Source organism: Erithacus rubecula, assembly GCF_903797595.1.
Source record: "Erithacus rubecula genome assembly, contig: scaffold_532_arrow_ctg1, whole genome shotgun sequence".
Taxonomy (NCBI): domain Eukaryota; kingdom Metazoa; phylum Chordata; class Aves; order Passeriformes; family Muscicapidae; genus Erithacus; species Erithacus rubecula.
This window is the reverse complement of record NW_027635806.1, coordinates 28,647-54,198: the sequence shown is the minus strand read 5'-3', so window position 1 is coordinate 54,198 and position 25,552 is coordinate 28,647. Positions and strand designations below refer to the sequence as shown.

At 54.8% G+C, this 25,552-nt stretch overlaps 1 long non-coding RNA gene across 2 annotated transcripts; it reads left to right on the top strand.

Moving 5' to 3' along the window:
* The first annotated feature begins 1,290 nt into the window (after positions 1–1,290).
* Positions 1,291–20,924, top strand: LOC306816340. Of its 2 annotated transcripts, XR_013777643.1 has the most exons (4): positions 1,291–1,381; positions 9,870–10,003; positions 16,931–17,027; positions 19,801–20,924. It is a non-coding gene; the product is annotated as an uncharacterized lncRNA (long non-coding RNA). The 2 variants fall into 2 exon arrangements; XR_013777644.1 differs by lacking the exons at positions 1,291–1,381; positions 9,870–10,003 and adding an exon at positions 15,199–15,284.
* Positions 20,925–25,552: the final 4,628 nt, after the last annotated feature.

Here is a 25,552-nt window from a genome sequence, read left to right as displayed (position 1 = left end):
CCATGTAGTACGGGGGGACAGTTGAGGACACACTGCTGCGGGGATTTGTCCTCCCTAGTCTCCATCCTCTGCTCCTTGTCTGGGCGAGGAAGGACAAGGAGAGGATGGGATTTGCCTTCGTACCAGAGGGAAGGAGATTCCCCCATTGCGTCCCCGTCAGGACAGCGCACACAGTGGGGCTGTCCTGCAGCCGGGGCCGTGCTGGGCTGGGAGATGAAGCAGGACAGAGGGGGAAAGAGGCAGTGACTTTCTGCTCACCTGCCTCGGGTTCCCGGACCATCTTCCTCACGGCTTCATCTTCCTCCTTCGGCCAAGGTTTGGGAATGGGAAATCCTGGTTTGGGGGGGAAAACAAGGGCTGAGCACGTTGGGTTTGATGGTGGCGCTGCCCAAGGGCAGCTGGAGCAGTCAGCGCCCCTTTCAGCCTCGGGGGCCCGGAGCCCGCTCAGCACCAACCTCCCGCACCCCTCCAGGCTGCCGGGGGTCCCCCGGCTCCGGGATCGCCCATCTGCGCTCTCCCCGCTCCGGGGCTCCCGCCTTCCCCTCCAGCTCTCCCGGGGACCCCCACAGCCGATATCGCCCCCTCCCCGCCGGTAAAAAGTGACCGCCACATGGGACCCGGCACGATCCATTCAGGGGCATTTCCAGCTCAGCTTTTGGCTCCTGCAAGATCCAAACATCCCCTGCCCTGGAAAAAGCCGTCCCCTAGAGTCCCGCGATGGATTTGTGGCCAGCGCCCCCTCCCCGCTAACCTCCTCTCCCAGGGGAGGGCCGATGCTGCCGTACCCGCTGAGCTGCCGCCTGAGGGGGCGGCCGGGCTACGCGCGAGGTTCTGCGGCTCCTCCTTTTCCCCCCACTCCCCCTCTTTCTGTTCCTGCTTCTGCTCTTGCTTCTCCTGGGTCCCTGCTTTTCCTCCCTCTCCTCCTCTTCCTCCCGCTCCCCCTCCGTTCCCCGCTCGGCCCGGGCAGGTGTCGACACCCAAAAGCAGCCGCGCTCTGCTCTGGGAGGTTCCAAAGCGGCCTCGCCCCGCGCGGCGATGGGAATGATAGTGGGAGCACTGGGAGCGGTACTGGGAGCACCGCAGGCGATCCTGAGAGCCCTGGGAAGGAATTGGGAGCGCTTTCCCCCCCAGTACCGCTCTTACTGGGAGCATTGAGAGCAAGGAGCGCCGGGACGCGGCTGCAGGCGGCGGTGGGCGGGGCCAAGCACAAGGGCGTGGTTATGCAAATAAAGGAGCGATCGCGCGCTGTGATTGGTGGGCTCGAGCAGCGCGCGGTTTTCCCGGTCATGTGAGAGCCGAGGGGAGCCAGAGCGATGGCGGCGGCGTCTGGTAGGAGGGAACAGGGACCGGGAGTAGGGACAGGGCCGAGAATACGGCAGAGGTACCGGGAACGGGGCCTGGAATGGGGATAGAGACCGGGAATGGGAGCTGGGATGGGAATATGGGAACAGGACAGGGAGTGTGCAACCAGCAAGCGGAGAGAGAATCTGGGATGGGGATCAGTGTTCAGCAGTGCTGCAGTGGAACCCATCGGGGCTGGGAGCTCTGCAGCTGGGCCTGCCCTGGGCTGCTGCGGCCCAGGGCACAAAGGCTGGAGCTGCAGCCTTGCTCCTGGGGCAGAACAGGAGCCTGGGGCAGGCCCGTGGCCCCTGCACGGCCCCAGCAGGAGGGAGGGCTCTGAGCCCAGGGCTGCTGGCAGGATGGGCTGCTGGGGCCAGCTGGGGGCCATGAGCAATGCCCAAAGGAACATGGAATGGGACGGTGAATGTGAAAACAGCAACCAGAGAGAGAATATGGGATGAGGATTAGGAAGATGGGACCAGGATTGGAAATGGGAATACGGGAGTAGAACTGGGAGTGGGAACTATGAAATGGGACAGGGATTATAGAAATGGAAGTATGGGAATGAGAGCAGGAATATGAGAATAGGAACAGGACAAGGAATATGGACCTGGAAATATGGGAAAGGCAACCAAACAGAATATGGGACAGGGACAGGGAATGAAAGAGGGAATGGGATCCAGACTGGAATGGGAGCAGGATGGGACTGGGAGTGAGGTGACAGGGGAATGGGCAGGGGGACATGGGGACAGTTCCAGGGCAGGGGGTCCTTGATCAACTGTCCCAGAACATCCACCAGGATCTCCCAGTGCAGCTGGAGCTGCTGGGACTGGGGTGCCCAAAGCCCTGTGCAACCCCCCAGTCCCTCCCAGGAACCCTCAACTCCCTCGGACCCAGCATCTCTCTTATCCCTGGGAAGATCCCCCCATGTCCCCTTCCACATCTTAGTTCAACTTATTTATTTTTACCCCAGTTTTGTGTGTTTGGGAAGGGCAAAGAAAATCCAGAAAGAAAAGGCCACGGGGAGCCAGGAGGATGTGGAGCCCCAGCCAGGTGTCTTCCCAACATGGATCACCTGGGACCACTGGGGCTCTGCCCACTGGGGGTCACTGGGGATCATCCTGCCATGGGGGATGGAGATGGAGCAGTGCAGTGTCTTGGTTTGAAAGACAGGTGTCTGCTAAGGAGGGCGGGAGCCTCTCTTGAAACAGAAAATGTAAACTCCCTCCCTCTAAATTAATGTAACTTCGAAATTAATGAGCTCTCAGGCAAAGATGGGAATTGGAATGAAAGTTCTTTATTGGGAAAATAAAAATAAAAATATAGTAATATAACAAGCAAAACACTGACAGAGTTGTAATACAACCTGACGCCCTGTTGGTCAGGGTGTTGCTAGCAGTGTGATTAAATGCTGACTACAGCTTTCCTGGAGTGACAGATGTGGTTTGTTGAAACATGATTTCGGAGAAGGGTGTAGTTTCTTTTTTAAGGTCTAGTGGTGATGAAGATGGGCCTGGTCTTCCACTGGGAATTTAGTGGGAAAAGGTTGCTCTGATGTTTCAAATTTTGGATTTTATTTAGGTAGGATATGCTTGATTCTTCCCTTGGGAAGAATTACATCATCTCACAATGGGATGAAGTAATTTGATCAGTCCTGCAGTGAGATTTAATGGTTATTAACAGAAGATATCTTCCTGGACAAAGGGTGGGTCCTGGAAGAGATAAAGAAAACAGCTCCACCTGCCTTTAACAGCTGGCCTATTAACAGAGGATATTCCCCCCCTCACCCACATCCCATCCCCCCCACAGTTATGAGGGATGAGTCATGGAAAAGATAAGGAACACTGCTCTGCCTGGTTTTAACAGATGGTGATAGAATATATACTTCTTGTTACATCTGGCATTGCAGCCTAAGACATTATCTACTCCTTATTCTATTACCATCTGCATCATAGCTAAATTCATACCTTCTTTAAACTGTACTCTATATATATATACACAATGAGACTTTACACACAGTTCTCACTTAAGATTAGGTTTTTCTGTGGTACTCAATGGGTTTCTTTATCTTTCTGCATTAGCTACCAAGTGTAACCAGGTTCTTGAGCAAAATTGCCTTTGCTTGAGGTTAGACTAATCTAAACAGTCCTTAAAATACCTTTTTTATGTACTACAGGGACTTTATCCCCTTCCACTGTGTGCAAGGCTTCAGACTGGGCAGGACTTGCTTGAGTGATGGACTTAGGGTGTTAACTATTGAGGTGGCTTTTGTTAAGTTCATTTCTCAATTTTTGAAGGCCTCCCCACCAAGTGCCTTTAGGGTGATTTTAAGTAGTCTGTTGTACAGTTCAACTTTTCTGGCAGCTACTGTGTGATAAGGGATATGATATATTTATTCAATATCCTGGTTTTTGGCTGAGGTGTTTCTAAGGCTGTTCTTGAAATGGGTCCTGTTGTCTGACGATTCTCTCAGGGGTGCTGTGTCTTTATAGGACTTGCTTTTTTGGGCTTCAGACGGTGTTTTGAGTAGTAGTGTGAGGTACAGGGTGGGTTTCTAATGATCTAGTGGTGGCTTCTACAATTGTGATCACGTAGCACTTGCCTTGGGGGGTTTGAGGCAGTGTGATGTAGTTCATTTGCTGGGCTTCTTTATACTTATATTTGGAATACTGCCCCCCATATTAGAGAGGCTTTATCGTCTTGGCTTGCTTGATTTTAGCACATGTCTTACAGTTATGGATAACTTGAGAAATGCTATTTATGGTTAAATCTACTTTTCAGTTTTGTGCCTACTTAGAGGTGGCATTTTTGCCTTGATGGCTTGAGGCACTATGGGCCTATTGAGTTAGGAACAACTCTCCCCTATGTTTGTAATTTAAATTTATTTGTGACATCTCTATTTTTGCAGCTTGATCTACTTGTTTGTTCTTTTGGTGTTTTTTATTACCTACCTTTTGGGGACATGCCTATCTACAAAATGGACTTTTACAGAGAGTTTGTCTGAGTGGCAATGTTTTTCCACTCATCAGCAGCCTCAATTGGTTTTCCTTTATGTTGCTAGCTGGCCTTTTTTTACCTTTCTAGCTAACTCCACAGAGCATTGGTTACTATTTATGATTCAGTATAAAGGTAGAGCTTTGGCCAGTTCTCTCTTTCAGCAGTGTCCAGGGCCAGCTGAATGGCTTTGAGTTCAGCAAGTGCACTTGATTCACCTTCTCCTTCAGTAGCTTGTGTGACTCGTCGTGTGGGGCTCCCTGCGGCCACTTTCCACTTCTGGTTCATCTCAACCATGAGACAGAAACTGTCAGTGACAAGAGCACAGCGTGTTTCTTGTGCTGGTAGTTGGTTGTATGGTGGAGCTTTTTAGCCTGGGTTACTTGTTTCTGCTCCTTTTTGTTAGTGAGACTAAAGTTTTAATCTTGTGGCCAGTTTGTAATTATTTTTAAAATTTCAGGGCAATTCAGATTTCCAATACAGGCTCACTGTGTGATGAAGGCAATCCATTTATTCTATGTAGTGTTGGTGGTGTGGTGGGTAGAGGGATCCTTTTCTTTAAACATCCACTCCAGAACCGGGGTAGTTGGGGTGCCAAGAGGAGTTGTGCTTTTGTACTAATTACTTCTGAGGTGGGTTGAACTTTCTTATTTTTGTGGGAGTGTAGTTGGCTTCGGTCTTTCCTGTAACTTTGGCTCTAGAATTTTAATGCTCGGCCTCGAGTCTCCCCAGGCACCTTCTGCTAAAGGCTCCAGGACAAGCCATTGTTCCTGGCTGCAGAGTAAAGCACATTCCTCACTTTTGGTCCTGTCCTGACTGGGCTAAAGGCTACTGTATGAGCGATTTTCTGCTTAATGTGGGCAAAGGCTTGTTACTGTTCAGAGCTGGAGTTGGAATTGTTCTTCTTGAAGGTAACCAGGTAGAGAGGGCTCACAGTCTGGCTGTACTCAGGAATGTGCATTCTCTAAAAACCTATGGTGCCTAGGAAAGCTTGTGTTTCCTTCTTGCTGGTTGGTGGAGATATTGCAGTGATCTTATTGATAACTTCAGAGGGAATCTGACGCCGTCCATCCTGCCACTTCACTCCCAGGAACTGGATCTCTCGGGCAGGTCCCTTGGCTTTGCTCTTCTTGATGGTGAAGCCAGCTTCCTGCAGAATCTGGATGATCTTCTCTCCTTTCTCACACACTTTTATTGCTGTGTTTGTCCACACAATGATGTTACTGGTATACTGTAGATGTTTTGGAGCTTTTCCCCTTTCTAGTGCAGTTTGGGTTAGTTTATGGCAGATGGTGGGGCTGTGTTTCCAGCCCTGGGGCAGTGGGTTCCAGGTGTGCTGGACACCCCTCCAGGTGAAAGCAAACTGAGGCCTGCACTCTGCTGCCAAAGGAATGGAGAAAAATGCATTGAAAAATTGCAATGTCAGTGGTGCCACTTTGCTGCCTTGGACTCCAGCTCGTACTGGAGTTCCAGCATGTCTGGCACAGCAGCACTCAGCAACTATTGAGAGAGAGACAGGAACTACTGACTGGTGATCAGAATCCAAATTTACTGTGAGCTACATATGCTTATATACTATTTTTAGGAAGGCTAGTATTTTTTTTTAGTGCATTGATTGGGTTAACCATCACACATATTGCAACTTTTCTACTTAATTCAGTCTTCTTTCCTGTCACCAGTCTTGATCCAATCTTCATGCAATCTTCAAAGCTCTCTGTGTTCTTACCAAGGCCTCTTGGTTATCCAGCTGCTTATGCTAATTAAATCCATGGTACTCTCTGTCTGCTCCCACAGTGGAGTCACTCCATTCAAGGCACAATAGCCTACAGTCAATTTCTATTTTCTGTCAGACTTGCCCACAGGCTAATTGCAGCTGTTGAAGGATGAGTGGGTTTTACTGACCACCCTTTGGGTTTCTAGCCAAAATTTTATGGATGGGGATCATGGCATCTTGATTCATCTGATACTGCTGGCAGTGCACCATCGTGATGGCAATTGGCACTTGTTGCTCTCCTACCTTCAAGAGTCCTACTGCAGATGGGTTTTCTGATCGTCCAGGCAAGGTGTTCAATTGCTTAATGCCCTCTGCCTCTACAGCAGCTATTCCAAAAGCCCACCTGAGTCCCTTTGGATCTTTGTAATAGCTGTTCCTGAGAAAGTCTGTGCCTAGAATACACGGAGCATCTGGGCTGTGGAGACCAAAGGCATTCCCAATTAGGGAAAGCAACCCCTGTTTTATTCCCTGGGTCAACCCTGTGCCCCTCTCCCTGTCTGTCAGCCTTTTGGTCACTCCCACTCTGTTCCCCTGTTGGCCTTTTTGCCCTAACCCCACCCTTGGACACCCCCTGTCCCCTGGTAATTGGCCCCTAAAGTTTTCCCCGCCTGCTGATCCCATGTACCAAACCTGAAGCCCCCACAAGCCCCATTGCCTTTGTTCCCTGAACTCTGGATGATGCAGATCTGTGGCTGAAATAAACATCTCTATAAAACCCTTGCAAAGGCCTTTCCTGCTCCTTTATTAGCTACCACCCTAATTAACAACCAGATGCAACACTGGGCCAGTCACAATTGGATGTTTCTGCCACTCCTTCCCAGTCAGGCTCACCTCAGCCTCCAGCAAAGTCATTTCCTGTGATCCTCTTGTCACCCCAACAATGGCAACAGGTTCTTCCCCCACATGTCCTGATGCCATTAGGGTACACTGTGAACCAGTATCAACTAACGCCTCATGTTTCTGTGGCTCTGATGTGCCAGGGCATTGGATCTACTCCATCCAAAAGACCTGGCTTTCCCATGCCTCTCCCTGGCTCGAGGCAGAGCCCCTCTAGCCCTGGTTATTATTTCTTTTTTGGGCATACATACTAGAGGTTCTTTTAAGGGGATCTCACAGGTTATCCTCCTTTCTGTAATACCTGGCAGCTTGGTCATGGGAGGCTCCCTTCACTTTAGTGGAGCTCCCTCTGTTAACATTTCCCTCCCTGAGTTGACACACCCGTGCTGCCAGCACAGAGGTGGGTTTCTCATCTCACCTTTTCCTGTTTTCCCCATGGTTGTGCAAAAAGAACCACTGGTCAGCTTGTGGGGTGTACCCTCTCTCCCTAGCTGGGGGGTGTTGGGCTCTGACTTTGGGGCCTGTGACTCGTACTCATGCTGCATTGATCTTCCTCATCTCTTCCCTTGTCTCCCTCGTCTCTTAAACTCCTCTTTGAGTTCCTTAACCAGAGCAGAGACATGAGTCTGCATCGGGCTGTTGATCATACTCTTGTAATTTCTGAGCTTGTTGGTGACAGAACCCAGTCTCTTGGTTGTTACCAGCATTAATCATTGCAATGAAGGTGGTATATTGAGATGGTCCTAGATTTGTGAAATTCCACATCTGCCCTGTGCACCTGACTTTGTCATGGCCATTGTCCTGCTGTCCACCCCTCCCAGAGAGCACCTCCAGTGCTGCCACTTCTCTCAGCTGCTGGATCCCTTCCTCAAGGCTCTTCCAGTGCATTCTATGGTGGTGCTCCTGCATTCTCTCTGTGGAAAAACCTCTCTCTTACACTCATTAAAAACTACTCCCAGAGGGAAAGGGGGTCTGGCTCCCTTACCTGATCCACACCTGAGTCCTGGGTCAAGGATCCCAAATTCCTTGCCTCAGTACCATCCAGTTGTACACCTGTACCCAAAAGGTCCCAGACCTGAAGTAATCAGATTGTATAAACCTTATGCCCCCATCATACAATGTCTTTTTGCAAATTACAGAGACTTTTATACTACAGGGAATCAGTGATAATCTCAACCTCTGACTCCCCTACAGGTTGTGAGGACCCTCCTTTCTTATCTTTATTAACTGGGTGCTCTCATTTCATCTTAGACTTTTTAGTTTTTACAAGGGTGACTGCTGCTGGCTGTGCCTGCCCCTGCAGCTCAGCTGGAGCCTGGAGGGTTGTAACGTTGTGTGTTCCACTGCTGCATCATCAGACTGTCCCTGTGTGAGGCAGGGGAGGGTTTCTCACTAGCTGAAGCAGTGCTTTCCTTCAGCATATGGGAATAGGAATAACAGTGTTTTCTAGGAAAATTAAAATAAAAATATAGTAGTATAAAAACCAGAACCCTGATAGAGTCAGAATACAGCCTGACGCCCTGTTGGTCAGGGTGTTGTTAGCAGTGTGATTAAATGCTGACTATAGTTTTCTTGGAGTGACAGATGTGGTTTTGTTGAAACAATGATTTTGGAGAAAGGTGTAGTTTCTTTTTTAAGTCTAGTGGTGATGAAGATGGACTTGGTCTTCCTCTGGAAATTTAATGGAAAAAGGCTTCTCTGATGTTTCAAATTTTCAGACTTTTTTTGGCACTTCCTCATGGATGAGGGTGGCATCTCAAATTGAGGATGTAATTTGATCAGTCCTGCAGTGAGATTTAGTGGCTTATTAGCCAAAGATATCTTCATAGACAGAGCATGGGTCCTGGAAGAGGTAAAGAAAACAGCTGCACCTGGCTTTAACAGCTGGCCTATTAACAGAGGATATTCCCCCCCTCCCCCACATCCCATCCCCCCCACAGTTATGAGGGATGAGTCATGGAAAAGATAAGGAACACTGCTCTACCTGGTTTTAACAGATGGTGATAGAATATATACTTCTGGTTACATCTTGCATTGCAACCTAAGACTGGCACAAAGCTCTTCCCACACTCAGGGCACTCCCAGGGCTTCCCTCAGTGGTGCCTCCGTTGGTATCTGGTGCAATGAGAGCTCTGTGAGAAGCTCTTCCCACACTTGGGACACTCACAGGGCTGAGCCATCCCAAGGAGCGGGGCTGTGCTGTGCTCTGGTGCCTGTGCCATCCCAAGGAGGGGGCTGGCTGTGGTTTGTTTGGTGCCTGTGCCATCCCCAGGGCAGTGTCCCAGGGCAGCTCTCAGTGTCCCCAGCAGGTCACGCTGTCCAGTGCAGCCGTGCCAGCGGTCACTGCGCACTCGGGGCAGGCTGGGCTGGACGGGGCTCGGGGCAGAAACGCCGCCCCCGGGACTGGGGTCTCCCCCTGCCTCTGGGCCCAGCCCCTGGTGGCAGCGCCTTGGGCAGGGCACGGGGCTGCTGCTGGCCCAGGGGGACAGGCCTTGCCCCCTGCCAGCTGCCTGGGCCCCTCTCATGCCTGTCCCACATCCCTGGGGCTCCTGTCCCTGCTGCTCCCCAACACCTTCACTGCCCCCATCAAAGCCCCACTCAGCCTCTGCACTGTGACCTCTGGAAAGAAAGAAAGAATGAGAGAAAGGAAGTGTTGTCAGATGACCCTGGCTGGATGCCAGACACCCACCAAAGCTGCTCTCTCACTCCCCTCCAGAGATAGACAGGAGAGAGAAAACATAATGATGGCTTCATGGGTTGAGATAAGGACTGGAACAGATCACGCAGCAAATGCCATAATGGGAAAAACAGGTTTGAAATTAGAGATATTAATTGAATTTAAATGAATTGAATCAGAGCAGCATAGTGAGAAGTAAAATGAAGCTTTAAAAACACCTTCTGCCCATCTCTCCCTCCTTCCCAGCTCTACCTCCTGCCTCAGTGGGTGCAGGGTCAGTTCATGATGTGTTGTTTCTCCTGCTGCTCGGGGAGAGGAGTGGTTGCTCTGCTGCACCATGAGGTTCCTTCTGGAGATGCTTCTCCATGAACTTCCCCAAGGTGAGTTCATCTCACAGACAGCAGTTCTTCACTAACTGCTGCAGCGTGGGTCACACTTGCATGGGCTCACAAGTCCTGCCAGGACCCTGCTCCAGCGTGGGCTCCTCTCTGCACGGGTTTGCAGGTCCCTGCCAGGTCCCTGCTCCAGCACAGGTTTCTCATGGGGTCCCAGTCTCCTCTCAGGCATCCCCCTGCTCCGGCACGGGCTCCTCCAGGCGCTGCAGGTGCATCTCTGCACTCCGTGCCCTCCATGGGCTGCAGGGGCCCGGCTGCCTCAGCACGGGCTGCACCATGGAATGTCAGGGCAATCAGCTCCAGCCCCTGGAGCAGCTCCTGCCCCTCCTCCTGCCCTGCCCTGCCTGTGTGCACAATTGTTCCTCTCACATGTTCTCACCCTGCTCTTCCCTGGCCACAGTTACAACTCCACTATAACCCAATCCTGGTGTCACCCCCTTTTCCCTCCCCACAGGGCTCCTGCCCCAGCTCCTGCAGCCCCCGGGAGGGAATTTGGAGAGGGGGCAGAGGGGGTGGGCAGCCCCCACCATGGGATGACCCCAGCCCCTTTGTTCAACACCAAGCTGGGCTTGTGGCCACAGGAGGAAGAGGCCGAGGGGAAGCAGATACTGCAGGTGGGACAGTGCTAAGGCTCAGGGCAAGGTCCTGCCCTGCACACCTGGCTCAGGTGTGACCCTGCCCTGGGAAAGGAGCAGGACATTCCCATTCCCACAGATCCTGTCCCCAAAATCCCACTCTTGGGATCCCTCACCCATCTCTGCAGTCCCTGCTCCAGCATCTCCAGGTGTCTGGGAAGAGTCCAAAGGGATGGAATTTCCCACCCAGGGTCCCCAGCAAGCCCCACTTTGGATCTGCTGTCCCCCAGTTTTCCCAGTTTCCCTCTCCTTTTCCCCAGGCCGGGTTTCCCCCACCCCCAGTGGGTGGGAGCAGCCGAGAGCTCCGCGCTGCCCATCCCGACCTGTCCCGGCTCCATCCCTGCTCCTGCCACGGGCTGCAAGGGCTCGGGAACGGGGCAGGAGCAGTGGGGATGGGGGAGCGGTGATGGAGAAACAGCGGGAGAAGAGGTGGAGGGATTAAGATGAGGAGGAAGAGGAGGAGGAGTGGGAGGAAGAGCTGGGATAGAGGATGAGGAGCAGGAACTGGAAGCAGAGGGACCACGCAGTCCAGCCCTCGCTGTGTCCGCAGCCCTCCCGCCCCTGGGACATTGTCCCCCCATCTCACAGTGACCGCAGAGGGGCAGCTCGCCCCTGGGGTCTCCATCAGAGGGAGTTTTTGAGGGTGTAGGGGAAGATTTTTGGAGCTTGAAGGACTCCAAAGCTAAGCCACAAATGCCCTTTGGGGAGATTTGGGGGGGTGTCCCAGGAGGTTGTTTATTCCCGGAGGAGGGCAGAACACTGGGACACCAACAGCTGGGCAGCTGTCGGGGGCCAGCACCGCCCCCAGTTCCGGGGTCACCGGGTCGTGGCGGAGGAGCTCGGCCAGGAGCTGCCACTGGTCTGCAGTGAGAGCCGGGGGGCGTTCACCCAGCACCGCTCAGCACCCCGGGGTGCTGCAGACCCCCAACCCCCTCCCCAAGGCCGTGGCGGTGCTGGGGGAGTTGCCCCAGGCCTGAGTCTCAAGTGTGTCCAGGATGGTGAGCACCGAGTCCATGTGGTGTGGGGCAACAACTGGGGGGCAACCAGTGGGGGGGTGAGGAGGACTAAGGGGTGGGGAGAGGACTGGAGGAGGGGAAAGGCATCCACAAAAGTACCAGAAGCAGGAAGGTGCCTGAATATGGGGGAAAGGGTGGAAAAGGGAGGAAATGATCCAAAAAAAGAGGAAGGGAACCAAAATAAGGGGAAAGGAAACAAAATAAGTGGGAAAGACCCAAAAGAGGGGAAGACACAAAATAGGGGAGCAAGTATCCAGAATAGGGGGAAAAGACCCAAAATCAGAGGAGAAAGGTTTTCATGGGGTGTCACAGGGTGTCACGGCTTGTCCCTACCTGTGCTGGGGCAAGTGCAGACACTCAGTGCCAGGAGCAGCCACAGAAACATCCTGAGGGACATGGGGACACCCTGAAGGACACGGGCCTGGGACCTCAGGTACTTAGGCCACGCTGGGGGTGGGGGACAGGAACACAGGACGAGAGACAGGGGCACATGGAAGGGGACTGAGACACACAGAGGGGTGACAGGGAACCATGGTGGAGGATGGGGACAGAGGGGAGGGGACACAATGCTACCAGGACACACAGCAGGGGACAATGTCGCCACACCTGTGGGGACACTGCCACTAGGACACCTCTAGTGACACCCCGCGTGGCACTGATCCTTGCCCTGTCCCCCAGGGGTCCCCTGAACGTGGTGGCCCTGGGACACCCTGGTGGCTGTCACTTGCTTCCACACTGCTTTTCACCAGCTGAACAAGCCCTGACAACAACTTGTCAACAACCCTCCCACCCTGGTGGGTGGTGACATTTGGCTGGGATATTGCAGTAGTGACAGTGGGGATGTGGTGCATTGGGCAACCATCTTAGCCATGGCTGAGATGAGGTGCAGGTGACACTGTGGTGGCACAGGTTGTGGCATTGATGCTGTTGCAGTTCATGTCCCCACCCATGTCCACGTCCCCTTATGTCCACAGCTAGGCCTGTGTCTCCATCCATGTCTATGTCCCCATGAAAGGCTGTGTCCCCTCATGTCCCCATCCATGACCTCACCTGTGTCATTGTCTACCACATCTCCCCATCCATGCATTACTTCAACATCTTTATTTTTACTCTAATTTCAGGACTTTCAAAGGGATGAACAGAAACCTTTTTGTTTCAAGGCCAAAACAAAAAGATTTACGTGTCCCTGCTGGCAGAGCATCCACATGCTTGGCTGGGTGGGAAGAACCCTTTCTGGAGGGGTTTCCACCCCACTGTCTCCAAAATCATGGGATTTGCCCCAGTCTGTTCCCATTTGGATGTGGAAGATGTGCATTGGCCAGAGAGGATTAAAACGATGGTTTTTTATTGGAGAAGACCTCCAAGGCCACCCAGTGTTGCTTGATGCCACCAGAAGATGCAACAAATGATATTTTTCTGGGGTCAGAAGTCGACAAATGTGCTCTCCACAATGGATTTGTGATGTTGGTCTGTGGATGTATCCAGGTACCCAAGGGAAGCCAGGAGAATGTGGAGCCCCCCCAGCCAGGTGTCTTCCCAACACAGATCACTGGGGCTCTGCCCACTGGGAGACACTGGGATCATCCAGCACGGATCCTGTAACGGAGAACGGAGCTGGAGCGGCACATGAAGCTCTTCCCACATTCAAGGCACTCACAGGGCTTCCCTTAGTGGTACCTCCGTTGGTGCGTGGTCAAGTGTGAGCTCTGTGAGAAGCTCTTCCCACACTCAACAAAGTCAGGAACACACAGAACCCCACCCCCCCCCAAGGAGCAGAAACCCCTTTGCCAGGTGCCAGCCTGGTGGCCCCAGGCCGTGCAGGTGCCAGGTGAGCCAGCTGCCCTGAACAGGTGTGGGGGTGCCCTGCACAGGTGTGGGGGTGCCCTCACCCTCGCAGCTCCTCCCCAGAGAGCTGCCCCAGCCCCAGGTGCAGCAGGGCTCTGTCCAGCTGCTGCATCTCCAGCAGGTGCCTGTGCAGGCGCTGCCGCAGCAGGGCGGCCGGCAGGTAGGGCGTGAGGAACAGCACCTGGCTCAGGGCCCTCTGTGGGGACAAGAGAGCACCTGGGACACGCCCAGCCCCTCCCAAAACAGCCTGGGAGCCCTTTAGGTACTTTCACCAAGCCTGGTAGCACCTGAAGGGTTCCAGGGATGGGGAAATTCTTCCCTCCCCGCTGCTGCCTTCACACCTGCACAGCTGGAAATTGCTCCAAGGCCACCCAGTGTTTCTTGATGCCACCAGAAGATGCAACAAATGATATTTTTCTGGGGTCAGAAGTCGACAAAAGTGCTCTCCACAATGGATTTGTGATGTTGGTCTGTGGATGTATCCAGGTACCCAAGGGAAGCCAGGAGAATATGGAGCCCCCCCAGCCAGGTGTCTTCCCAACACAGATCACTGGGGCTCTGCCCACTGGGAGACACTGGGATCATCCAGCACAGAACCTGTAACGGAGAACGGAGCTGGAGCAGCACATGAAGCTCTTCCCACATTCAAGGCACTCACAGGGCTTCCCTTAGTGGTACCTCCGTTGGTGCGTGGTCAAGTGAGAGCTCTGTGAGAAGCTCTTGCCACACTCAGAACACTCATAAGGCCTCTCCCTGGTGTGGATGCGCCGGTGGGTGACGAGGTTGGACTTGTACCTGAAGCCCTTCCCACACTCGGGACAGCAGAAGGGCTTCTCCTCTATGTGAATGCGCTGGTGCTGGAGGAGACTGGAGCTGGTTGGAAACCTCTTGCTGCATTTATCACACTCGTAGGGCTGTTCAGCCGTGTGGCTCCTTTGGTGGACAATCAGATCAGAGCTGGTCCTGAAGCACTTGCCACACTGGGAGCACTCACAGGGCCTCTCCCCAGTGTGGATGCGCAGGTGGGAGACAAGGCAGCAGTTGTGTTTGAAGCCCGAGCGCTGTGCACTTCTCTGGCCCAGGCTGGATCTTTCCTCCTCGGATACCCAAGATCTGTGTTTGCAGCCCACCCTCGTGAGGGATCTCCGGGGCTTTTCTTCCTCATTGGTTTCCTGTGCTGTGGAGCCACTCCAAATGGCCTCTTCCATGGGGTTCTGGCACAGGGATGTGTCCTCGCTGGTCTCTGTGCTCAGCTCCTTCTCTGGGCGAGGAAGGACAAGGAGAGGGTGAGATTTGCCTCCGTGCCAGAGGGAAGGGGAAGGACAGCATCAGCAGTGGGGCTGTCCTGCAGCCAGGGGCCATGCTGGGCTGGGAGATGGAGCAGGACAGAGGGGAAAGGGGCAGTGACTTCCTCCTCACCTGCCTGAGGCTCCGGTGGCAGGTTCCCCTTCCTCACGGCCTCCTCCTCCTCCATCAGGGCAATGTTTGGGAAGCGGAAATCCAGTTTTGGGCGAAAACAAGGGCTGTGCGCGTTGGTTTTGATGTTCCCGCTACCCGAGTGGAGCTGGAGAAGTCCCTTTCAGCCTCGGGCACCCGGAGCCCGCTCATCACCAACCTCCCCCACCCCTCCGGATGGCCACTGGGTCCCTCGGCTCCGGGATCGCCCCTCTGTGCTCTCCCTGCTCGGGGCTCCCGCCTTCCCCCGCAGCTCTCCCGGGTATCTCCAGACCCAATATCGCCCCTTCCCCGCCGGTACCGGGCGATCGCAACGTGGGACCCGGCACGATCCCTCCCGGGCCATTTCCGGCTCAAACATCCCCTGCCCCGCAAAAAACCCTTCCTGGATTCCCCCTTCCCCCAACTGATATGGGGCGAGCTCCCCCTGCCAGCTCACCTGCGGCTTCCAGGGGGAGGGTGATGCCGACGGAGCCGGGGGAGCCTGAGCGGGCGGGCGGGGGAGCCGCGCTGCTGCTGCTGCTGCTCTTCCTCCCGCTCCTCCTCTTCCTCTCGCTCCTCCTCCGCTCCCAGCTCGGCCCGAGCAGGTGCCGACACCCAAAAGCAGCCGCGCTGTGCCCTGAGGGGTTCCCAAGTGGCTGCGCCCCGCGCGGCGCTGGGACCGATACTGGGAGCACTGGGAGCGATCCTGGGAGCACCTGGAAGCAACTGGGAGTGCTTTTCCTCCCAGTTCGGCTCTCACTGGGAGGAAACAGAGCCCAGATCCGGCTGCAGCCGCTGGTGGGCGGGACCAAGCTCGAGGGCGTGGTTATGCAAATCTAGGAGCGGTCGCGCGCTATGATTGGTGCGCGAGAGGAACGCGATGTTTCCCTGTCACGTGAGGGCCGCTGAGGTCCGGAGCGATGGCGGCGGCGTCTGGTGAGAGGGGAGAGGGACGGGAATAGGGACAGGGGCTGGGAATACGGGCCCGGGATAGGGACAGGGACCGAGAATGGGGACGGGGACTGAGATAGGGACAGGGTCAGGGCTGTCGCACCTGATCTTGCTGACTGGGAGCTCGGGGAGGGGGAGGTCTCATTTTCGGAGCTCCCCGCCCCAATCCGGGGGTTCCTCGTCCTGTTCTAGGGGGGAGCAGTCAGCACCCCCAGTACCCCTCCAATAGCTCCCAGTACCAGGCAAGGGGCTTTATCTTCATCCTGGTTTGGTGTCCAGCTCCAATCCCAGTGCCAGTGTCCACTCCCAGTGTCCAGCCTCAGTCCCAGTGTCCATTGTCCAGTCCCAATCCCCACCCGGTGTCCAGCTGCTGTGCCATGATGCCAAGCACTGTCCCAGGTGGCTTCCACAGGTAATCCCCAAACCCTCCAAAAATCCCACCCAGGGACATTTCCCATCCCTAAAATCCCAGTGTGAGATTTGCAGTCCTATTTCCAAATTCTTGTGTGGGATTTTGGAGTGGAATTTTCCCTTTCCTAGGATTCCCTTTACCCTTTCGCAGGATTTTTTAGGGGGATTTTGTGGCCCAGTTTTCCCTTTCCTTTTGTTTTTTTGGAGATTTTGGGGCAGTATTTTTCCTTTTCTAGGGTTTTTGGGGGGATTTTGGGGACTCCTGGGGCTTTTAGGGATTTCAAGTGAAATTTTCCATTCTCGTTGGACTTTTGAGATTTTGGTGTGGCAATTTTCCTTTTCATCTTGTTTTGTAAGGATTTTGGGGTGGAATTCTAATTCTTGGGGGATTTTGGTGTCGAATTTTTCCTTTTCCAAGTGTTTTTTTGGGACTTCAGGAACTCACGAGGTTTTTGGGACTTTTTGGAGCAGATTTGTTCCCTTTCCTGTTGTTTTTTTGGGGGATTTTTTGGGGCAGAGTTTTCCCTTTTTCATTGGTTTCTTTGGGATTTTGAGGTGGATTTTTTTCCTTTTGTTTGGTGATTTTGAGGCCTCTTGCAGTGTTTTTATCCCCTCAGACTGATCAATGTCATTGTGATGTTCCCACTCAAGGCCATCAACATCAAAATGCTGCTGAACCACAAAATCCCCGACTGCTACACCTTCACTGATACTGTGAGTGTCCCTGAGTGTCCCTAAATGTCCCAAAGTGTCCCCAGTGTCCCCTGAGTGTCCTTCTTGTATCCTCTCCTGTCCCTTTTGTGTACTTCATGTCTCTCCTGGTGTCCAATTCATGTCCCCCTTGTGTTCCTCTTGAGTATCCTTCAGTCCCTTATCTGTCCCTCTGTCCCTTGGCTGTTCCCTGGTACCCCTGCATTCCCTGGGGGGCAGCCAGTGAGTGCTTGGACAGTGACTGTGATGATGGCAGTGACAGTGACAGTGATGGTGGCAGTGAGAGTGCTAATGACAGTGACAATGACAGTGATGGTGGCAATGATGGTGACAGTGACATACCAATGACAGTGCCATCCAGTGTCCCCAGGTCACATTTGACAACTGCTCCCATGGCAGGCGAGTGCAGATCCACCTGGTCACCCATCTGGGAGTGCCACCATCCCTCCTGCCCAGCAGAGGAGACAGTGGGTTACAGTGGATGACCAGAGACAGGGTGACAGGGGACAAGGTAACAGGGGAACACAGTGACAGAGTAAGAGGTGCCCTGCCACCCCCGTGCTCTGGGCACAGACTGGACTGGAGGCATTTCTGTCGAGCCCCAACCACACTTCCCCACCAAACCCACTCCCCTCTCACCTTGGGAACACCCCTGACCCCCCCTTTGTCACCCTAGGGTGCCCCTCAGTTGGAGGGGAACTTGCTGGCACCACAGGACCCCTTCTCTGTACTATCCCCAAGGTGGCACCTGTGCTTTTTGTCACCTCCACCTGCCAATTTGTCACCTACTGCGGGTCATTCCTCGAAGGGACTGTGTGGTCATGGTGGCTCCTGGAGTCCCCCCAGTGTGACAGCTGGGGTTCTCAAGATGCTGCAGTGACAATTTGAGGGTGTGAATGCTTGTTTTGGTCTCCAGGATGGGTCCTGAGGTCCCTCCCGTCACCACAAAGTCACCTCTCCAGCTCGTGCCTCAGTTTCCCACTCACTCTGCAGGAATCGCCCAGAGCTAATCTTCTGGAACTGGGTTTATTTTGGGCAGTTTTGGGGTTAGGGCTACTGGGATGGGCTGGTGGGCCAGTGGGCTGGGCCAGGGTGTGTCCAGACTGGTGGTCATCTGGGCTGGGAGCTGCCTAGGCCGGGGGGCTGCAGGGCCAAGGGCTGTCCAGACCAGTGTCCAGCTGAGATCTGTGACTCTGGTGTCTCTCCAGACCAGTGTCCATCCAGAGTGGGATCCACGGCTCTGGTGTCCATCTGGACCAGTGTCCAACCTCTCCTGCCCCCATCCATCCCAGGCTCCCTGGCCCTGGCTGCTCTTCACTGCAGAGTGGACAAGACCCACAGTCAGTCCCAAGATGACCCGAAACCCTCCCACCAACCTCACCAGGCCACTCACCTGGAGTCCCGGGGCCACCAGTGTCCCCTGGCGGCTGGGCCAGCTCTGGATCACTGGAAGAGGAGGTCCACAGCCCCGGGCTGGGGTCTCAAGGGCATCCAGGATGGCAAGAACCGAGTCCATGTAGCATGGGAGGATAATTGGGGACACAGCTGGGGAAACATCTGTGGGGAAGGGGGCTGGGGTGGAGGGGAACAAGGGCGGCTAAGAGGTGCGGAGGGGGTTGGAGGGGAGGGGTGCACCCAAAAATGTGCCAAAGTCAAGGGGAGGATGCCCATAACAGGGGGAAAGGATGGAAAGGATCCAAACAAGCACAGAAAAGGCCAAAACCAGGGGGCAATGAACCCAAAAGAGGGGGAAAGAACCTAAAATCAGAGGACAAAGGATATTGTGGGGTGTTATAGGGTGTCACAGGGTTTCCCTACCTGTGCCATGGTGTGCCCCTGCCTGTGCCAGGGCAAGTGCAGATGCTCAGAGCCAGGAGCAGCCATGAGAACATCCTGAGGGACACAGGAACACCCTGCATGACATAGGGGCACCTTGAGGGACATGGGGACACTCTGCAGGACATGGGGACACTGCAGGATGACTCCCCTCGGAGAGCCCAGGACCTCAGGGACTTTGGCTGCAGGAACAAACTGGACTTTGAACAGCACATCAATATGATTTTGCGGAAGCCAATTTATTGTTTACAATTCACCCCAATTATACATTTCTGCAACCATCACCCACGTGGGGATACACTTCACAATTGGTAATTTTAGGATATTGATCCACCCCTTCAACCCCTCAAAAGTCTGTCATTGGTGGTCTTCAAGATCCTTGCTGTCCCCTGCTGTCTTGAATCTTCTAATCTTGGTATTCGATGTTTTCAACATCTTCTCTCCCAATTTAACATAGTTTATGTTCCAGGGGCCTTGGGGTGTTTCAAACAAGTTATCGAAAAACTCCTTAAATTTTTTCATGCTGTGCACCTGTTGTCAATACTAGTCTAAACAATGAAATACACAGAAACAGCTAGTGTGTGAAAGAAGCATGTGAACGAACAGCAAAACACAGCAACTAAATATAGTTTTTGGCTGGTGCACACACAGAAGGCCCAGATTTGTATGGAGATTCCATTGGGGTCCCAACCCCGTTCAGCCTTACAACATTTGGCCCTGCTGGGGGCTGGGGACAGGGACATAGAGGGAGGGCCGGGGACACATGGAAGGGGACAGGGAGACATGGCAGGGGATGGGGACATACAGAGGGGAGGCAACACAATGCCACCAAGACACACAGCAGGGGACGATGTCACCACACCTGTGGGGACGCTGCCACCAGGACACATCTCCCCATCCATGCATTACTTCAACATCTTTATTTTTACTCTAATTTCAGGACTTACAAAGGGATGAACAGAAACCTTTTTGTTTCAAGGCCAAAACAAAAAGATTTACGTGTCCCTGCTGGCAGAGCATCCACATGCTTGGCTGGGTGGGAAGAACCCTTTTTGGAGGGGTTTCCACCCCACTGTCTCCAAAATCATGGGATTTGCCCCAGTCTGTTCCCATTTGGATGTGGAAGATGTGCATTGGCCAGAGAGGATTAAAACGATTTTTTTTTTATTGTAGAAGACCTCCAAGGCCACCCAGTGTTGCTTGATGCCACCAGAAGATGCAACAAATGATATTTTTCTGGGGTCAGAAGTCGACAAATGTGCTCTCCACAATGGATTTGTGATGTTGGTCTGTGGATGTATCCAGGTACCCAAGGGAAGCCAGGAGAATGTGGAGCCCCCCCAGCCAGGTGTCTTCCCAACACAGATCACTGGGGCTCTGCCCACTGGGAGACACTGGGATCATCCAGCACGGATCCTGTAACGGAGAACGGAGCTGGAGCGGCACATGAAGCTCTTCCCACATTCAAGGCACTCACAGGGCTTCCCTTAGTGGTACCTCCGTTGGTGCGTGGTCAAGTGTGAGCTCTGTGAGAAGCTCTTCCCACACTCAGAACACTCATAAGGCCTCTCCCTGGTGTGGATGCGCCGGTGGGTGACGAGGTTGGACTTGTACCTGAAGCCCTTCCCACATTCGGGACAACAGAAGGGCTTCTCCTCTATGTGAATGTGCTGGTGCTGGAGGAGACTGGAGCTGGTTGGAAACCTCTTGCTGCATTTATCACACTCGTAGGGCTGTTCAGCCGTGTGGCTCCTTTGGTGGACAATCAGATCAGAGCTGGTCCTGAAGCACTTGCCACACTGGGAGCACTCATAGGGCCTCTCCCCAGTGTGGATACGCAGGTGGGAGACAAGGCAGCAGTTGTATTTGAAGCCCTTCCCACAGCTGGGGCAGCGGAAGGGCCTCTCCTCTGTGTGAATGCGCTGATGCCTGAGGAGATTGGAGCTGGTCTGAAACCTCATCCTGCATTTGTCACACTCGTAGGGCCTCTCCCCAGTGTGGATCATCTGGTGGCGGATCAGTTTGTATCTCGTACTGAAGCCCTTCCCACACGCTCCACACTCGTAGGGCTCTTCCCCCACATGGACTCTGCAGTGGCAGATCAGGGAGGATCTCTTGCTGAAGCTCTTCCCACAATTCGAACACTCGTGGGGCTTCTTCTCATCATGATGCTGCTCATGGACCCCAAACTCTGAGCTCTGGCTGCAGCTCTGTGCACTTCTCTGGCCCAGGCTGGATCTTTCCTCCTCAGATACCCAAGATCTGTGTTTGCAGCCCACCCTCGTGAGGGATCTCAGGGGCTTTTCCTCCTCATTGGTTTCCTGTGCTGTGGAGCCACTCCAAATGGCCTCTTCCACGGTGTTCTGGAAACAGCGATTTTTGGAGGAGTTTCTACCCACTGTCTCCAAAGTCATGGGATTTCCCCCAATCTCTTCCCAATTGGGTGTGGAAGATGCACATGGGCCAGAGAGCATTAAAACAATGGATTTATGTTGGAGAAGACCTCCAAGGCAGGTGCCTGTGCAGGCGCTGCCGCAGCAGGGCGGCCGGCAGGTAGGGCGTGAGGAACAGCACCTGGCTCAGGGCCCTCTGTGGGGACAAGAGAGCACCTGGGACACGCCCAGCCCCTCCCAAAACAGCCTGGGAGCCCTTCAGGTACTTCCACCAAGCCTGGTAGCACCTGAAGGGTTCCAGGGATGGGGAAATCCCTCTCCCACCTGCTGCCTTCACACCTGCACAGGTGGAAATTGCTGCCCCAAACCCTCCCTGGGGTCATTCACACCCTCCAGGTGTTGGGGGGTCACAGCTGGAGGCAGCACTGCAGGTGGGGTCTTACCTGAGCCCCCCTCAGCTGCTGCCACAGTGTGGGGATGGGCCCAGGGCTTCTCTGCAGCTTTTTACCTGCACCTGGGCTGGTTTGGGGCTCACCTGGGCTGAGCTGAACTCACCACGTGATCCACACGGAGCCTGTTGAGCGCCAGCACAGAGCCAGAGAACAAAGCCCTGAGAGCCAAGAGCTGGGCCAGCTGGGGCTGGGCACCCCCCTGCACCTGGGGACAGCCAGCAGGGCAGGTGACAGCCCTGGCAGGGGACAGCAGCTCCCACTGCCCCCAGGGGTGGGGAGGGGCACAGAGCTGAGGGGGGGTGATGCTGGGGGCACACACCTGGGCACACACCTGGGCAGGGCAGGGGGAATTCAGGGCAGGGCAGGGGGCTCCAGGGGGGACTCAGGCAAGGCTGGAGAGGGGTGGGCAAGGAAAGGAGAATCAGAGGAAGAGAAGGCAAGGCAAAGCAAAGCCGGGGGAAATGGAGTGGGGAGCCAAGGTGGTGAGAAAGGCAATGCAGGGCATGGAGTCGAAGGAAGGGGGTCGGTAAAATAGCACAAGGGGGGTTGGGAAAGGCCAGGCAAGGCACAGGAGGGGCAGGAAAAGTCCCGTGGAGCCGCCCACCCACCCTGGGATCTGCATTTCCTCCTCAGCTCCGTGCGCCCTCACGAGCCTTCGGTCACACGGAACCAGGATCCGAAGCGAGCGGCACCAGGGACACTCCCAACTAAAGGGACCAGGAGAAAAAGCTCGACAGCCCCAGGTGTCGAATTCCCACTGCAGCAGTTCCACAGCTGATGGAGCTGCCGATCGGGAAAAGCCACGACATTCACCAACGTGTGGATCCCAAAGTTTCTTTGCCAAAGAGAGGAACTCTGAGCCCATCTCAATAGGAGGGCACTAAAGCAGGATTGGGGCTGGGGGCAGCGGGCTCAGGGAGACCCCTGGGGAGGGCAGGGGGGCTCAGGGGCGGTGGGGGATTCCCCTTACAAACCTCTGACTGTGATCTTGTGATTTCAACAAGGACACATCCCTTTAATCCTTTAATTCGTGCTCTGCCAGTCCCCCCTCTCCCTCACCTTTACCCTCAGGGCTGGGGGGGGTCACAGGTGTCAGAATCGGGTGGGGGCACAAGGAGCAGCCGAAGGGGGGGCAGGACGGAGCCTTCGGGGCTGCTGGTGCTGGCTGCAGCCCAAGCTCTGAGCTCTGGGGGTCCCCCCGCACCCCCGGGCTCCATCCGCGGCTCTGGGGGTCCCCGGGCTCCATCCGCGGCTCTGGGGGTCCCGGAGGGCGGCAGGACGGGGCGAGCCGTGATCTCCGCCCTGCTCTTGCCCCTTCTTCTTTTCCACGCGTTGCTTTTTCATCTTTTCTGCGCTCCTGCTCTTCCAAAATCCACTCATCTCTCTCTCTCCTGAGCCGCACAAGCTGCGACTCCTGCACGGGCTGGGGGCTTCGAGGAGTGAGGGATGCCGGGGGCTGGGCGCTGCCCCCCGCACACCCCCCGCTCCAAAGGAGCCCGTTTGGCGCCCGTTCGAGGAAATGCCCGTTCGTGGCACTGGCGACCCGCGCGCCCCCCGCCCCAAACGGCGGCGTCCCCCGCGCGCCCGGGGTTCCGCAGTTCTCGCCGCCACCGCCGGGCCAGCGGCTGCTCTCCGCCCGCTCTGCCCCTCTCTTGGCGTCTCTCCTTCTCTCTCTCCTGCCTCAAAAGCCACCAGCCCGCACCCGAGCCAGCCCCGCATCCCCCGCCCGGCGCTGCCCAGAGCCCGGAGCTGCCGGCTCGCCTGGAGACGCGCCGCGCTTGGGGCGCTGCCGGCGCTCGCCGCTGCTGCAGGTTGGTTTTGGGGGCCGGGGGAAGGGAGGAATGGCCAACAAACAGCATCGAAGCGAAGGAAGTTGGTGGCAGGGATGGGATAGGGATGGACGAGTGTTTTAGAGTCTTTAGGGGTGATGGGCTCTGAGTTCCCGTCCTCAATCCCGGGGCAGGTGCGAGAAACAGCTTTGCTTGGTGGCTGCAGGACTGGATTTGTGTTGTTTAAGCGCGGGGAGGGGATGCTGATTGATTTCTTTCATTCTCTCTGTGGCTAAACCCTCGCTGGGCAGTGCCAGCCCCAGGCAGTGCCAGCCCCGCACGGGGCACGGGGGTTGGAGGGAATGTCCCCGCGGCTCGGGGCTGCTGCAGCCCCCGGGGGCACCGGGAACACCCGGGGCTGGCCCTGCCGGTGCCGGGCACTGAACTGAGCGTGGAAACGCATCAGCACAGGGGCATTAAATGCAGGGGTTTGTATTGAAGAGCTCTGGGAATCAGGGGCACAACCCCAAATCTGACCCCGACATGGATTCGAGATGGAATTGTTTTTATACCCTTTTCATTACATAACTGTATATTAATTATTAAACCCATATTGTTCTATTGTATACATTGATCTTATCCGAGTATGTATTGTAATTTTCATCAGGACCCGCAAATATCCTTTCTCATGATTCTTGTTACGGTTAAACAATAATTCAATTTATATATTATATTATATTTTATATTATATTTTATATTATATTTTATTATATGTTATATATTTGATTATAATATATTTATATCCTATATATTATAATTTATTATTATATATATTTATTTCGAGATATTTAGTATTTATCATATGATGATTACGCAGGTGCAGACAAAGTTTCCTTTCCCAGGCCTACCAGACTCAACTTTCTTTCCACCCGCAATCTATTCTATTACAACTTCCCAACGTGTTAGACCCATTTTACTCGGCACCAGCGTCTCAAGAATGGGTCAACCCGGGATTCTCCCTAGAATAGCTTGCAGGGGTGAAAAGAAAAGCCCGTCTGGTCATCGCCTGGAAAGGGACCTTTCTGCCCGGAACACAGCATCCATCTAAATGCTAAATATCTCGCGCTAGATAAATTTTCCACGCTCAGTTCAGTGCCCGGCACCGGCAGGGCCAGCCCGGGTGTTCCCGGTGCCCCCGGGGGCTGCAGCAGCCCCGAGCCGCGGGGACATTCCCTCCAACCCCCGTGCCCCGTGCGGGGCTGGCACTGCCTGGGGCTGGCACTGCCCAGCGAGGGTTTAGCCACAGAGAGAATGAAAGAAATCAATCAGCATCCCCTCCCCGCGCTTAAACAACACAAATCCAGTCCTGCAGCCACCAAGCAAAGCTGTTTCTCGCACCTGCCCCGGGACTGAGGACGGGAACTCAGAGCCCATCACCCCTAAAGACTCTAAAACACTCGTCCATCCCTATCCCATCCCTGCCACCAACTTCCTTCGCTTCGATGCTGTTTGTTGGCCATTCCTCCCTTCCCCCGGCCCCCAAAACCAACCTGCAGCAGCGGCGAGCGCCGGCAGCGCCCCAAGCGCGGCGCGTCTCCAGGCGAGCCGGCAGCTCCGGGCTCTGGGCAGCGCCGGGCGGGGGATGCGGGGCTGGCTCGGGTGCGGGCTGGTGGCTTTTGAGGCAGGAGAGAGAGAAGGAGAGACGCCAAGAGAGGGGCAGAGCGGGCGGAGAGCAGCCGCTGGCCCGGCGGTGGCGGCGAGAACTGCGGAACCCCGGGCGCGCGGGGGACGCCGCCGTTTGGGGCGGGGGGCGCGCGGGTCGCCAGTGCCACGAACGGGCATTTCCTCGAACGGGCGCCAAACGGGCTCCTTTGGAGCGGGGGGGTGTGCGGGGGGCAGCGCCCAGCCCCCGGCATCCCTCACTCCTCGAAGCCCCCAGCCCGTGCAGGAGTCGCAGCTTGTGCGGCTCAGGAGAGAGACAGATGAGAGGATTTTGGAAGAGCAGGAGCGCAGAAAAGATGAAAAAGCAACGCGTGGAAAAGAAAGAGGGGCAAGAGCACGGCGGAGATCACGGCTCG